This window comes from Colobus angolensis, unplaced genomic scaffold (assembly GCF_000951035.1).
Source record: "Colobus angolensis palliatus isolate OR3802 unplaced genomic scaffold, Cang.pa_1.0 Scaffold15, whole genome shotgun sequence".
Lineage (NCBI taxonomy): Eukaryota > Metazoa > Chordata > Mammalia > Primates > Cercopithecidae > Colobus > Colobus angolensis.
The window spans coordinates 347,732-362,645 of NW_012114599.1; the positions used below are offsets into that span (position 1 = coordinate 347,732).

Genomic DNA, 14,914 nt, shown 5'->3' on the forward strand with positions numbered 1-14,914 from the left:
AAACCCATTCTAAATCGTATAGATTCAAAATAAATTCCAATTCATTATTTTATGAAAAGTTATTTACAGTACTTTGGGCAAGTAAGCAAGCACACCTGAATAGTTTTAGGAACAAAAGAATAAGAACATGTCTCCTCAAGTCTCTGCAGTAAAACAGGTACAACTGCTAAAAACAAATCCCCAGATTGACAACTCGACCTACATTAGAGCTACAATCCCATATATCTTTCCTTTATTATCTACCAGTTTTCTGTGCTAACCAGCCTTTCATTTATAATACATCTCAAAGACTGACCAGCTAGTTGTAAATGTAATCTATCATTTAAAAATAAGTGTAAAGAAAAAAATAGTAACTACACTAGAGGGATCTTAGTTGATCAATGTAATCATATACCTTAGATACTCAAGGTTCATTTTACCTAAACATGACTAAATATGGCTGTTAGAATGCCATTTTCCCTTATCTTCAATAAAAACACAAACTTTAGCATGTTTATGTGTTAATGTAATATTTATTATGGCTTGTTTTTCACATATTGCATTAAGGAAAATTGCCCCAAAGATCTGTTCCTGACATTAGAATCACTCCATCACATAAAACAACTCATAAACAAACAACTCATAAAAGCTAACATTTTTTTAAACTAACCATTCCTTCCACGTTAAGACAACAGAAGAAAGGCTACAGATTGATGGTTAATGAAGCACAGAATTGTTTTTATCCTCTGTTCATCTATGACTTTGCTTATTAACAGGCATTATCTTAGAAAAGCTAAATTAGAAAGAATTGAACTGGCAGGAACACAATGGTATTAGTCTCCATTAGCTGAAGTGAGCAAAGCTTAAGCTGCTACAGCTTAAGTAATAGCCTGAGAGGAAACAAAAATCTGTTAACACATTGTCTAAAGCAATTAAACGAATTCCTTGAGAAAAAATAGCAACAATCATCCTCTTTTAAATACTTCCAATAAATCCTGTAAGATAATTCTCTATATTTAAATAAATCAAACAGGACTATAAGAGAGTTTTTAAAGTTTCTTTATAGACATTGGAATAAAAGCATTGAACAGTTTTATAATGAAGTTTCATGCAGCTCCTACTTAATTTTGATACTAAACTAACAAGTTATATAATTGAACATATAAAAATAACTTGGGATCAACCACACTGTACTTTGGAAATCCATAACAAAACACCTAGATTGTCCTTAGTAAGTCAAGGTAGCACTGAATCTCTCATATAAATCATATACAAATTACAAGTTATTTTTACATGTTCACATTATACCTTTAAATGTACGTGAAACAAATTTTAATATTCAAGATGGTTTTAATAACAAAGTAAGTTTTAAATGAGTATGTATTTTTACACAAACTAAAAGTGTCATAACTTTGATCTTCACGTATATGTTCTAGAAATACTACATTTTTTTAACTTTTAAGTTCAGGGGTACATGTGAAGGTTTGTTCCACAGGAAAATTCATGTCACAGGGGTTTGTTGTACAGATTAAGGAATTAAGCCCAGTACCCAGTAGTTATCTTTTCTGCTCCTCTGCCCCCGCCCACCCTCCACCCTCAAGTAGACCCAGTGTCTGTTGTTACCTTGTGTTCATGAGTTCTCATCATCTAGCTCCCACTTGTAAGCGAGAACATGCAGTATTTCGTTCTTTCCTGCATTAGTTCGTTGAAGATAATAGCCTCCAGCTTCATCCGTGTTCCCACAAAAGACATGATCTCATTCTTTTTTATGGCTGCATAGTATCCATGGTATATATGTACCACATTCCCTTTATCCAATCTGTCACTGATGAGCATTTAGGTTATTCCCTGTCTTTGCTATTGTGAAAAAATGCTGCAATGAACATTCGCATGCGTCTTTATGGTAGAATGCTTTATATTCCTCTGAGTATATACCCAGTAATGGGATTGCTGGGTCAAATAGCAGTTCTACTTTTAGCTCTTTGAGGAATTGCCATACTGTTTTCCACAATGGCTGAACTAATTTACACTCCCACCAACAGTATATAAGTATTTCCTTTTCTCTGCAACCTCACCAGTATCTATTAGTTTTTTACTTTTTAACAATAGCCATTCGGACTGGTGAGATGGTATCTCCTTGTGTTTTTGATTTGCATTTCTCTAATGATCAGTAATATTGAGCCTTTTTCCATATGCTTGTTGGCTGCATGCATGTCTTCTTTTGAAAAGTATCTGTTCATGTCCTTTACCCACTTTTTAATGGGACTGTTTGTTTTTCTCTTGTAAATTTAAGTTCCTTATACATGCTGGATATTAGACTTTTATCAGATGCATAGTTTGCAAATATTTTCTCCCATTCTGTAGGCTGCTTCCTCTGTTGATAGTTTGTTTCACTGTGCAGAAACTAGAAACTCTTAAGTTTAATTAGATCTCACTTGTAAATTTTTGCTTTTCTTATGATTGCTTTTGGTGTCTTTGTCATGAAATCTTTGCCTGTTCCTACGTCCAAGATGGTATTGCCTAGGTTGTTTTCTACGGTTTTTACAGTTTGGGGTTTTACATTTAAGTCTTTAATCCATCTTGAGTTGATTTTTGTATGTGGTATAAGAAAGGGGTCCAGCTTCAGTCTTCTGCATATGGCTAGCCAGTTATCCCAGCACCATTTATTGAATTGAGAGTCCTTTCCCCATTGCTTACTTTTGTTGACTTTGTCAAAGGTCAGATGGCTATAGATGCGCAGCCTTACTTCCTGGCTCTCTATTCTGTTCCATTGGTCTATGGATCTGTTTTTGTGCCTGTACCATGCTGTTTTGGTTACCATGGCCCTGTAGTATAGTTATAAGTCAGGTAATGTGATGCCTCCAGCTTTGTCCTTTTTGTTTAGGATTGCCCTGGCTATTCATGCTCTTTGTTAGTTCCATATGAATTTTAAAATAGTGTTTTCCAGTTCTGTGAAGAATTTCATTGGAATTTGATAGGAATAGCATTGAATCTGTACATTGTTTTAGGTAGTATGGCCATTTTAATAATATTGATTCTTCCTATCCATGAGCATGGGATGTTTTCCCATTTGTTTGTGTCTTCTCTGATTTCTTTGAGCAGTGTTTTGTAATTCTTATTGTAAAGATCTTTCACCTCCCTGGTTAGCTGTATTGCTAGGTGTTTTATTCTTTTTGTGGCAATGGAATTGCCCTCCTGGTTTGCCTCTCAGCTCGGCTATTGTTGATATATAGGAATGCTAGTGACTTTTGCACATTGATTTTTGCATCCTAAAACTTTGCTGAAGTTGTTTATTACCTGAAGGAGCTTTTGGCCAAGACTATAGAGTTTTCTACATATAGAGTCATGTCATCTGCAAATAGGGACAGTTTGACTTCCTCTCTTCCTATTTGGATGTCCTTTATTTCTTTGTCTTGCCTGACGGCTCTAGCTAGGACTTCCAATACTATGTTGAATAGGAGTGGTGAGAGGGCATACTTGTCTTGTGCTGTTTTCAAGGGGAAATTAGCATGAATTAAGGTAGTAGCACCAAACCTTGCAAGTGGTCTCTTTATTCTCCATTGCTACTCACCATTAAAATAACATAACAGACAAAAACAGCATGAACAACCACAAAGATATTTCACTTAAGATAAGAAAGTCCTTTGCATAATCTAAGAATTATTAATTATACTAAATTTCAACTAGCAAGTATACTTCCTTTTAATATTTTATGAGGTGAAATAGAAAGATAAAGCATTTCTGCAGCATACAAAAGTAGAAAAAGTACAAGGAAAAGCATTTGTGCCATTGTTTAAGCTGGGAGTTAATATAGCCTTTTTTTTCTAAGGTGGCACATTAACGCCTGTTAGCAGGCCTCCGTCATTTGGATATAACAAAATAGTAAATAAAAATCAATGGTGTGAGCTTTAATTCAAGAAGGAAAATGGGAATCCACTGGAATCATGCAGGATACTCCAAATCCCAGAGACGAGAATCCCGCCAAACAGTCACTGTGATGGCATTTGGCTGATGAAAGTAAGTGAAGCCCCAATACATGAGAGAGAAAGACAGCCTCCCTCAGTGACTCACCTTTCCACTGGAGATCAGAGCAACTCAGGCTGAGGGAGAACTTTTTTTTTTCTCCCAAGCCCTGAAGCTAACCTGGGGAGAGGGCTGGAGACACTATGAGGGAAAAACACTGGAAGAAGCTGCAGACACTTTCCCAGACATAGGACCAAGCACAGGATGCCATTTTTAATCTGGGTGCATACAAAATCAGCCATTCTAAGCAATCCAGCTGCATGGCCACACAAGCATTTTACTCTTGGGCCAGAGACTAGAGCACCTGCTCGGGAGCAGGATAGCAGTCTCCACAGCCTCCACCACTTCTGAGGTGGAAAGCACCTGGAATTATACTCTTCCCTATTGCAAGCTCTCCTACCGCTGCAGTTTCTCCTGGGCAATGAGACTTGCAACCATGGCCAGCTTGGCAATGTGAAACTGAACTGCATGTGCCATCACTTGGTACCCCTGCCTGTTCCCCTGGGATCAAGGTGAAGTGGGGTCCCCTCTGCTCCACCCCCAGGCAGAAATCCAGGCATTCAGAGCACTCACTTGCCTGAACCAGCAGCCTGACTCACTCATCTTTCATGGACAGAGATCATGGTGCAGCAGGATCATCTCCACTCCATGCCCAGGCAGATGTCCAGACCTTTGGAGCACCCACTCACCTTGATTAACAGCCTGACCCACTCCACCCTTCCTGTGCAGAGATCCTGGTGCAAGGGGGCCCTGTCTGCTACACACCTAGGCAGATCTCCAGGTATTCATAGCACCTGCTTGCCTGGTCCAGTAGCCTGAGTCATCCCACCTCTCCTATGCAGAGGTCTTGATGCAGGGAGGCCCTCTCCACTCCATGCTCAGGCAGATCTCCAGGTATCTGGAGCACTCACTACCCTGGATTAGAATTTTAGGCTGCCCCCCATCATTGTGCAGAGAACCTGGGGCAAGGAGGTTCCCCAGTTTCAGGCCTAGATACACCTCTGGGCACCTAATGGCTGCCCAGTGGATTCTCCCTCAGTATCAGTGCTTGTACCTGCCACTGAGGGACCTGTAGATGGATGTGCCCAGTCTGGCCCCACTCTTCATGGCCGCTGCCCTCCCAGACTGTCCAAGGTCAATGCTAAAGAAAAAATCTTAAAGGCAGCTAGAGAAAAAGGTGAGATCATGTACAAAAGGAAACCCTTTAGGCTAAAAGCAGACGTCTCAGCAGAAACCTTACAAGCCAGGACAGACTAGGGGCCTATTTTCAGTATTCTTAATGAAAAGAAATTCCAACCAAGAATTTCATATCCTGCCAAGTTTCATAAGCGCAGCAGAAATAAAAGCTTTCCAGACATGCAAGCATTAAAGGAATTAGTTACAACTAGACCACCATTACAAGAGCTCCTTAAGGGAGCTCTAAACATGGAAACAAAAGACCAATGCCAGCTACCATGAAAACACACTTAAGCACACAGACCCTATAAAGTAACCACACAATAGAAACTACAAAGCAACCAGCTACTAATTTCATGATAGGATCAAAATCTTACCTATCAGTCAGAGACAGTGACTCATGCCCGTAATCCCAACACTTTGGGAGGCCGAGCTAGGCAGATCACTTGAGGTAAGGAGTTCATGATCAGCCTGGCAACATGATCATGGTGAAACCCTGTCTCTACTAAAAATACAAAAATTAGCCAGGTGTGGTGATGCTCGCCTGCAGTCCCAGCTACTCAGGAAGCTGAGACAGAAGAATCTCTTGAACCCAGAGACAAAGGTTATAGTGAGCTGAGATTGTGCCACTGCACTCCAGCCTGAGTGACAGAGCAAGACTCCATCTGAATAAAAAAAAACCTCACATATCAATATTAACCTTGAATGTAAATGGTCTAAACACTCCACTAAAAAGACACAAAGTGGTAAGTTGTATAAAAAACAAGATGCATGTAACAACATCCATAGGCTCAAAATAAAGGGCTGAAGAGTGATCCACCAAGCAAATAGAAAACAAAAAAGAGCAGAGGTCGCTATTATTATATCAGACAAAACAGACTTTAAACCAACAACAATAAAAAAAGACAAACAAGGCCATTATATAATGATAAAGCCTTCAATTCAACAAGAAGTCTTAACTATTCTAAATATACACTCATCCAAAATTGGAGCACCCAGAATCACAAACAAGTACTTCTAGACCTACAAAACTCTCATACAGCCACACGATAATAGTGGGGGATTTCAACACCCTACTGGAAACATTAGATCATCGAGGCAGAAAACTAACAAAGGAATTCTGAATTTAAACTTGACCAATTGGACCTCATGGACATCTACAGAATACTCCACCCACTGACCACAGAATAATACTCCCATCATCTGCACATGGAACATACTCCACAACCAATCATAGGCTCAGCCATAAAGCAAATCTCAATAAATTCCAAAAAATGAACATCATACCAACCATACTTAAGGACCACAGAGGAATAAAAATAGAAATCCCCTTTTGCACCCACTCCTAACTCCCACCAAGCACTGCTCCAGCTGCATCATGTTCACTGTGATCTCTGGAATCCTGCTAAGCCAGCACCACTGCGTCTCCCTTCAGCCGCCATCATGATTATCTACCCGGACCTTATTAGCCATGATGAGCTGTTCTCCAACATTTACAATATCTGGGAGATTGCAAGCGGTCTGTGCATGTAAGTGGGATGGGGGTGGGGAGGAAGATGGTTAGGAGGACAGTGGGTGACATTGACAGAAATGCCTCCGCAGAAGGCCCTGAGGGTGAAGGTACCGAAAGCACATTAATCACTTATGTTGATACTGTCATAAACCATCACTTGCAGGAAACAAACTTCACGAAAGAAGCCTACAAGAAATACATCGAAGATTACATAAAACCAATCAAAGACCAACTTGAAGAACAGAGACCTAAACAGTAAAATCTTTTATGACAGAGGCTGTAGAACAAACCAAGCACATCTTATTAATTTCAACAACTACCAGTTTTTTACTGGTAAAAATGTGAATCCAGATGGCATGGGTGCTCTGCCATGAGGATGGTGTAACCCTGTATATGATTTTCTTTAAAGATGGTTTAGAAATGGAAAAATGTTAACCAATTGGCAATTTCTTTAGTTCTATCACCTGTCTTCATAACTGCCTGCTGCCTATCACCCACAGGACACAATGACTTAAGATAAATTAGACTGATGTCATCTCAAGCTCTTCATTTATTTTGACCATTATGTATTTGGAGTGGAAGCATTGTTTTTAAGAAAAACATGTCAGCCGGCATGGTGGCTCACACCTGTAATCCCAACACTTTGGGAGGCCGAGGTGGGCGGATCAAAAGGTCAGGAGTTGGAGACCATCCTGGCCAACATGGTGAAACCCTGTCTCTACTAAAAATACAAAAATTAGCTGGGCATGGTGGAACATGCCTATAATCCCAGCTACCTGGCAGGCTGAGGCAGGAGAATTGCTTGAACCAGGGAGTCGGAGGTTGCAGCAAGCCAAGATCATGCCACTGCACTTTAGCCTCGTGACAGAGTAAGACTCCGTCTCCAAAAAACAAAACAAAACAAAACCTGTCATGTAGGTTGTCTAAAAATAGAATGCACTTAAAGAATCCTTTTTAATTTAATATATGTTTATGCTAAATGCATCCTATAGTGTTCCTGTAGAGGTTAGAGCCTGGTTTTAAGCCACTACTAGGATGAATAAGACTATCAGTAGATAACTTCTATAGAAGGAATTATTTCTGGGACTGGGATATAAAAAAGAATCAAAAGTTTTAATTCTCAGTTGAGTAAAGGAAGAGACCACGCTCATAGCATTATCAACATCTGATGTAGGGCCTTTTACATTTTATCACCTACAACAGAAGTAGTTAACTCTGGAAGACATTACCAAGAGAATAAAAAGAGATTAATACAGTTGGAAGTAAAAAACAACTAAAACAAAACTATACCAAGATTTCTCCAAATCACACAATTAGATTGAAATTTTACAACTTGCTCCTGAATGACTTTTGGGTAAACAACAAAGTTAAGGCAGAAATCAAAAAATTCTTTGAAATACATGAAAACAGACACAACACACCAAAAATCTCTGAGATGAAGCAAAAGCAGTGTTAGGAGGAAACTGTATAGTACTAAATGCCTACTACAAAAAGTTGGAAAGATCTCAAATTAACAATTTAACATCACACCTAAAGGAACTAGGAAAACAAGAACTAACCCTAGAGCCAGATGAAAAGAAATAACTATAATTGGAGTGAGACACAACAAAATTGAGCTCCAAAAATCCATACAAAGAATCAATGATTTTCTGACAGTGATCATTAAGGGGGAGAAAAAGAATCAATGAAACCAAAACCTGGTTCTCTGAAAGGATAAACAAAATTGATAGACCACTAGCTAGATTAACAAAGGAAAAAAAGGGAAGATTCCAATAAGCACAGTCAGAAATGACAAAGACGACATTACAACCAATCCCACAGAAATACAAAAGATCCTCAGAGACTATTAGAACACCTCTACATACAAAACTAGAAAATGTAGAGGAAACTGATAAATTCCTAGAAACAAAACCTCCCAAGATTGAATCAGGAAGAAATTAAAACTCTGAACAGACCAAAATCGAGTTCCAAAATTGAATTAGTAATAAAAAACCTACCACCCAAAAGAAGCCCCAGACCAGATGGACTCACAGTTGAATTCTACCAGATGTTCAAAGCAGTGCTGATACTACTCCAAATATGCTGAAAACTAATCCAAAATGTTGAGAAGGGACTCCTCTCTAACTCATTCTATGAAACCAGCATCACCCTTATACCAAAACCTGGAAAAGACATGACAAAAAAAAAAAAAAGAAAGAAAAGAAAAGTATAGGCCAACATCCCTGATGAACATAGAGCAAAAATCCTCAACAAAATACTAGCAAACTGAATTCAGCAGCACATCAAAAGTTAACTCACCACAACTAAATAAGCTTCATTCCTGGGTTATAAAGTTGGTTTAACACACACAAATCAATAAATGTGATTTATTGACAAATACAATAAACAGAATTAAAACACACAAACAGAATTAAAAGCAAAAACCTATGATCATCTCAAAATACATGGAAAAAGCTTTTGGCAAAATCCAACATGACTTCAGGATAAAAGAAAAACCCTCAAGAAACTAGGCATTGAAGGAACATACCTCAAAATAATAGGAGCAATCTATGACAAACTCACAGCCAACGTCATACTAAATGGGCAAAAATTGGAAGCATTCTTCCGGAGAACCAGAACAAGACAAGGATGCCCAATCTCACCACTCCTATTTAATATAATACTGGAAGTATAGAACAATCACTCAAGAGAAAAAGTAAAAGGCAACCAAATAGGAAAAGAAGTCAAACTATCTCTCTTTGCTGATAATATGGTCTTATACCTAGAAAACCCTCAGGACTTCACTAAAAGACTCCTAGAAGTAATACATGACTTAAGTTACGTTTCAGGACACAAAACCAATGTATAAAATTAGTAGCATTTCTTTACACCAACAACGTTCAAGCTGAATGCCAAATCAAGGACACAACCCCATTTACAATAGCCACACGCAAAAATAAAATACCTAGGAACACATCTAATCAAGGAAAGGAATGATCTCTATAAGGAGAACTACAAAACACTGCTGAAAGAAATCATAGATGACACAAACAAATGGAGAAACACTCAAGCTCATGGAATACAAGAATCAATATCATTAAAATGCCCATACATCCTAAAGCAATCTACAGATTCAATGCTATTTCTATCAAACTACCAATGTCATTTTTCACAGAACTAGAAAAAAACTACTCTAAAATTCATATGCAACCAACAAGGAGCCTGAACAGCCAAAACAATCATAGGCAAAAAAGAATACAACTGGAAGCTTCATATTACAGAACTTCAACACATACTATAAGGCTATAATAACCAAATGCCATAGCAACAGTACAAAAACATACATATAGACCAGTGAAACAGAATAGAGAACTCTGATATAAAGCCACACACCTACAGCCATCTGATCTTTGACAAAGTCGACAAAAATAAGCAATAGGGAAAGGACTCCCTATTCAATAAATGGTGCTGGGGTAACTGGTAGCCATATGCAGAAGAATGAACTAGACTCCTACCTTTTACCATATACAAAAATTAACTCAAGATGTAACTGGGCAGCTTAACTTCAAAATACATTTTAAAACTTTTCTTTTTCCTTTCCCTTTGGATTCAAGACTTAACCTTGAAGCAAACTACAGAAGCCTTTTCCCTTAGCCTGAAAACAGACTTCATGTCCTTCCCCTTCTCACTGTATATACTCCCTTCACATTTATCTAACTGTATGCTAATATCTAATTATGTGCCTAGTTAGAAGTTCTAGGGGCTAATATTGAGACAAACAGACCAAGCCTGGAGACCCAGCTGCAAAACTGCAGTGATAAACTCAAGGCAGCTAGTCCACCACCTTGCCATTGTTGAGATGACTCCAGTCCCCAATCCACGTGGACTGCAACCCAAGAAAGCCAACAGAACAAGACACACAGACGTTGTACTCAGTAGAATTCTTGCATGCCTTCCATGCCAAGTTTTACCTTTTTAAACCCTTGACTTCCCCCATCAAAATTCAAAGTGATTGCTTTGGACAGGAATCAAGCCACTTCCTCCCTGCCAGCTTTGGAAATAAAGTCACTTTTTTTTTTTTTTTTTTTTTGAGATGGATTCTCACTCTGTTACCCAGGCTGGACATGGGTGCAGTGACATGATCTTGGCTCACTGCAACCTCCGCCTCCTGGGTTCAAGCAATTCTCCTGCCTCAGCCTCCTGAGCAGCTGGGATTACAGGCGCCTGCCAACACACCTGGCTAATTTTTGTATTTTTAGTAAAGACAGGGTTTCACCATGTTGATCAGGCTGGTCTCAAACTCCTGACCTCATGATCCGCCCACCTCAGCCTCCCAAAGTGCCGCGATTACAGGCATGAGCCACCACGCCCCAGCTGCAAAGTCACTTTCTTTCTACCACACCTCCCTCTTGTTAACAAGACTCTGCAAATAGTGAGTGAATGAACTTGCATTCAGTTACAAAGATAGGTTAAAGATATAAATGTAAGACCTCAAATTATAAGAATTCTAGAAGAAAACCTAGGAAACACCATTCTAGAAATTGGCCTTGGGAAATTATGTATGACAAAATTCTCAAAAGCAATTGCAACAAAAACAAAATTGACAAGTGAGACCTAATTAAACTATAGAGCTTCTGCACAGCAAAAGAAGCTACCAACAGAGTGAACAGAGAACCTACAGGATGGTAGAAAATATTCGCAAACTATTCATCTGACAAAGTTGTAATGTCTAGAATCTATAAGGAACTTAAACAATTCAACAAAAAATCAAGTAATCCCATTAAAAAGTGGGCAAAAGCCGTGAACAGATGCTTCTCAAAAGACTATATAGAAGTAGCCAATATATGAAAAAATGCTACACATCACTAATCACCAGAGAAATACAAATCAAAACACAAGAAGATACCACCTCACACCAGTCACAATGGCCATTATTAAAAAGCCAAAAAACAACCAATGCTGGCAAGGCTGCAGAGAAAAAGGAATCCTTGTACACTGTTGGTGGGAATGTAAATTAGTTCAGCCACTGTGGACAGCAGTTTGGAGATTTCTCTAAGAACTTAAAATAGAACTACCATTTGACCCAGCAATCCTATTGCTGGCTATATATCCAAAAGAAAGAAATCTTTCTACTAAAATGACACACGCACTCCCATGTTCATCACAGTACTATCCACAATAGCAATGACATGCAACCAACCCAGGTGCCCATCCACAGTGGATTGGATAAAGAAAATGTGGTATATATACACCATGGAACACCATGCACCCATAAAAACAAAGAAATCACGTCCTTTGCAGCAACACAAATGCTGCTGTAGGCTGGTATCCTAAGTGAATTAATGCAGGAACAGAAAAACAAATACCACATATTCTTACTTTCAAATAGAAGCTAAACATTAAGTACCCACGGACATAAAGATGCCAACAAGAGAAAATGGGCACTATGAGAGGGATGAGGGTGAAAGGAAGATAAAGGCTGAAAAACTAACTATTGGATACTATGCTCAGTACCTGGGGGTACTATGCATTTGTACCCCAAACCTCAGAATCATGCAATATACCCATGTAACAAACCTGTCTGTGTACCCCTGAATCTAGAATAAAAGTTGAAAAGATTAAAAAAAAAAAAACATGGCCTCTTTCTTCAAGAAACACCATTTTTACTTGAAAGAATAACTGACAGCAACTATAGTTATTCAAACTGGGTATCTGGCAGACATTTTTTTAAACATAAACTAAGCATTTCCATCACTTCAAGAAAAACTAACAGCATGTATTTGCCAATGGTAAAACTTAAGTTTTCAAGCAAAAATTTAATTTTGGAAAATTCATATCAACCACAATGGATGAGATGCTTAGTTATATCAACAAATATGATTTTTTATCTTGTATAATGAACAATGTTTCAACTGTATGACAGCAAATCAATATTTTCCAAATAACCAATGTATGCTGTAACATTACACATGTGTTAAAGAGCCATTCAAAATGTGAGGTGTACCAATAAACCCTAATGAAATATTCCAAAAAGTTCCTTGTGGTTCCAGATTCCATCATGCAGCTAACCTCTCAGAAAGTACCATTTGCTGAGTTTTAGTGTAGTATCAATTATCTGAAAATACTATTAAAATGCTTCCCTTTTTTCCAACTATGTATCTGTGGAAGGCTAGATTTTCTTCATATACTTTCACAAAACCAACATATCACAACAGATTGAATTTAGGAACAGATATAAGAAATAAAGAGACCGAGGTAGTAATTAAAAACCTCCCAACATAGAAAAGCCCAGAACCAGATGGCTTCAAGGCTGAATTCTACCAAATATTCAAAGACGATGAACTCAGTAAAGTTGCAGGATACAAAATCAACATAAAAAATCAGTGGCATTTCTGTACACAAATAACTACCTATCCAAAAAAACATTTAAAAATCTCATTTACAATACCATCTTAAAAAATAAAATTCTTAAGAATATATTTAATTAAGAAGGTGAAAGATATGCACACTCTGGGAGGCCAAAGTGGGTGGATTGCTTGAACTCAGGAGTTTGAGACCAGCCTGGGCAGTATGGACAAACCCTACCTCTACAAAAAATACAAAAATCAGTCAGATGTGCTGGCACATGCCTGTAGTCCCAACTACTTGGGAGACTGAAGTGGGAGAATGGCTTGTGCCCAGGAGGTGGAGGCTGCAGTGAGCCAAGATTGTGCCACTGCACTCCAGCCTGGATGACAGAGTCAGACCCTGTCTCAAAAAAAAAAAAAAGGTACATACACTGAAAACTATAAAACATTGATATAAGAAACTGAAGGACACCAATAAATGGGAAAATACCCATGTTAATGGACTGGAATAACTGATGTCATTAAAAATGACCATACTACCCAAAGCAAAATATGGATTCAACAAAATCTCTATCAAAATTCCAATGACTTTCTTTATAGAAATAAAAAAAAAAATTCTAAAATTCATGTGGAACAACAGAACACATCAAACAACCAAAGCAATTCAGAGGCAAAAAAAAAACAAGAGTTGGAAATATCACATTTTCTCATTTAAAACTACATTACAAAGCTGTAGTAATCAAAACAGTATGGTACTGACATAAAAACAGACACACAGAGCAGCAGAACAGAACAGAGAGCCCAGAAATAAACCCAAACACATATGGTCAACTAATTTTCAACAAGGGTGCTAAAAGGACACAATGGGGAAAGGATAGTTTCTTCAATAAATGGTTGCTGGTGGGAGAAGTGAACTTCCACACACAAAACAATGAAATGGACTTTTATTTTTATACCTTACATAAAAATCAATTCAAAATAGATAAAAGACCTAAACACAAGACCTTAAACCATAAAACTCCAAGACAAAAACACAGAGGAAAAACTCTTCGACAATGCCCTTGGCGATGATTTTTTGGATATCACACCAAAAGCTTGGGCTACAAAAGTAAAAATAAATAAGCCAGGCATACTGGCTCACACCTGTAATGCCAGCACTTTGGGAGGCCGAGGCAAGAGGACTGCTTCATTCCAAGAGTTTAAGACCACCCTGGATGACACAGGAAAACCCAGTATTTACAAAAAAATTGAAAATTAGCCAGCCATGATAGGCTGTGCCTGTAGTGCCAGTTACTCATGAAGTTAAGGTGAGAGGATCAATTGACCCTCGAAGGTCAAGGCTACAGTGACCTGTGATTGCTCCAGTGCACTCCAGCCTGGATGACAGGGCAAGACCCTGTCTCAAATAAAATAAAATAAAAGACCATCGGTGTGCTGTATTCAGGATACCCATCTCACAAGCAGAGACACACATAGGCTCAAAATAAAGGGATGGAGGAAGATCTACCAAGCATATGGAAAACGAAAAAAGGCAGGGGTTGCAATCCTAGTCTTTGATAAAACAGACTTTAAACCAACAAAGATCAAAAGAGACAAAGAAAGCCATTACATAATGGTAAAGGGATCAATTCAAAAGAAGACCTAACTATCCTAAATATATATGCACCCAATACAGGAGCACCCAGATTCATAAAGCAAGTTCTCAGAGACTTACAAAGAGACTTAGACTCCCATACAATAATAATGGGAGACTTTAACACCCCACTATCAACGTTAGACAGATCAACGAGACAGAAAGTTAACAAGGCTATCCAGAAATTGAACTCAGCTCTGCACCAAGCGGACCTAATAGATATCTACAGAACTCTCCACCCCAAATCAACAGAATATACATTAT

The 14,914-nt window shown here is 38.3% G+C and overlaps 1 protein-coding gene and 1 pseudogene across 2 annotated transcripts in view; one reads left to right on the forward strand and one right to left on the reverse strand.

Moving 5' to 3' along the window:
* Positions 1–14,914, reverse strand: part of GTF2A1L (general transcription factor IIA, 1-like) — a 68,444-nt gene that overhangs the window by 38,238 nt on the left and 15,292 nt on the right. The window lies entirely within an intron of this gene.
* Positions 6,622–7,126, forward strand: LOC105507387 (annotated as a pseudogene).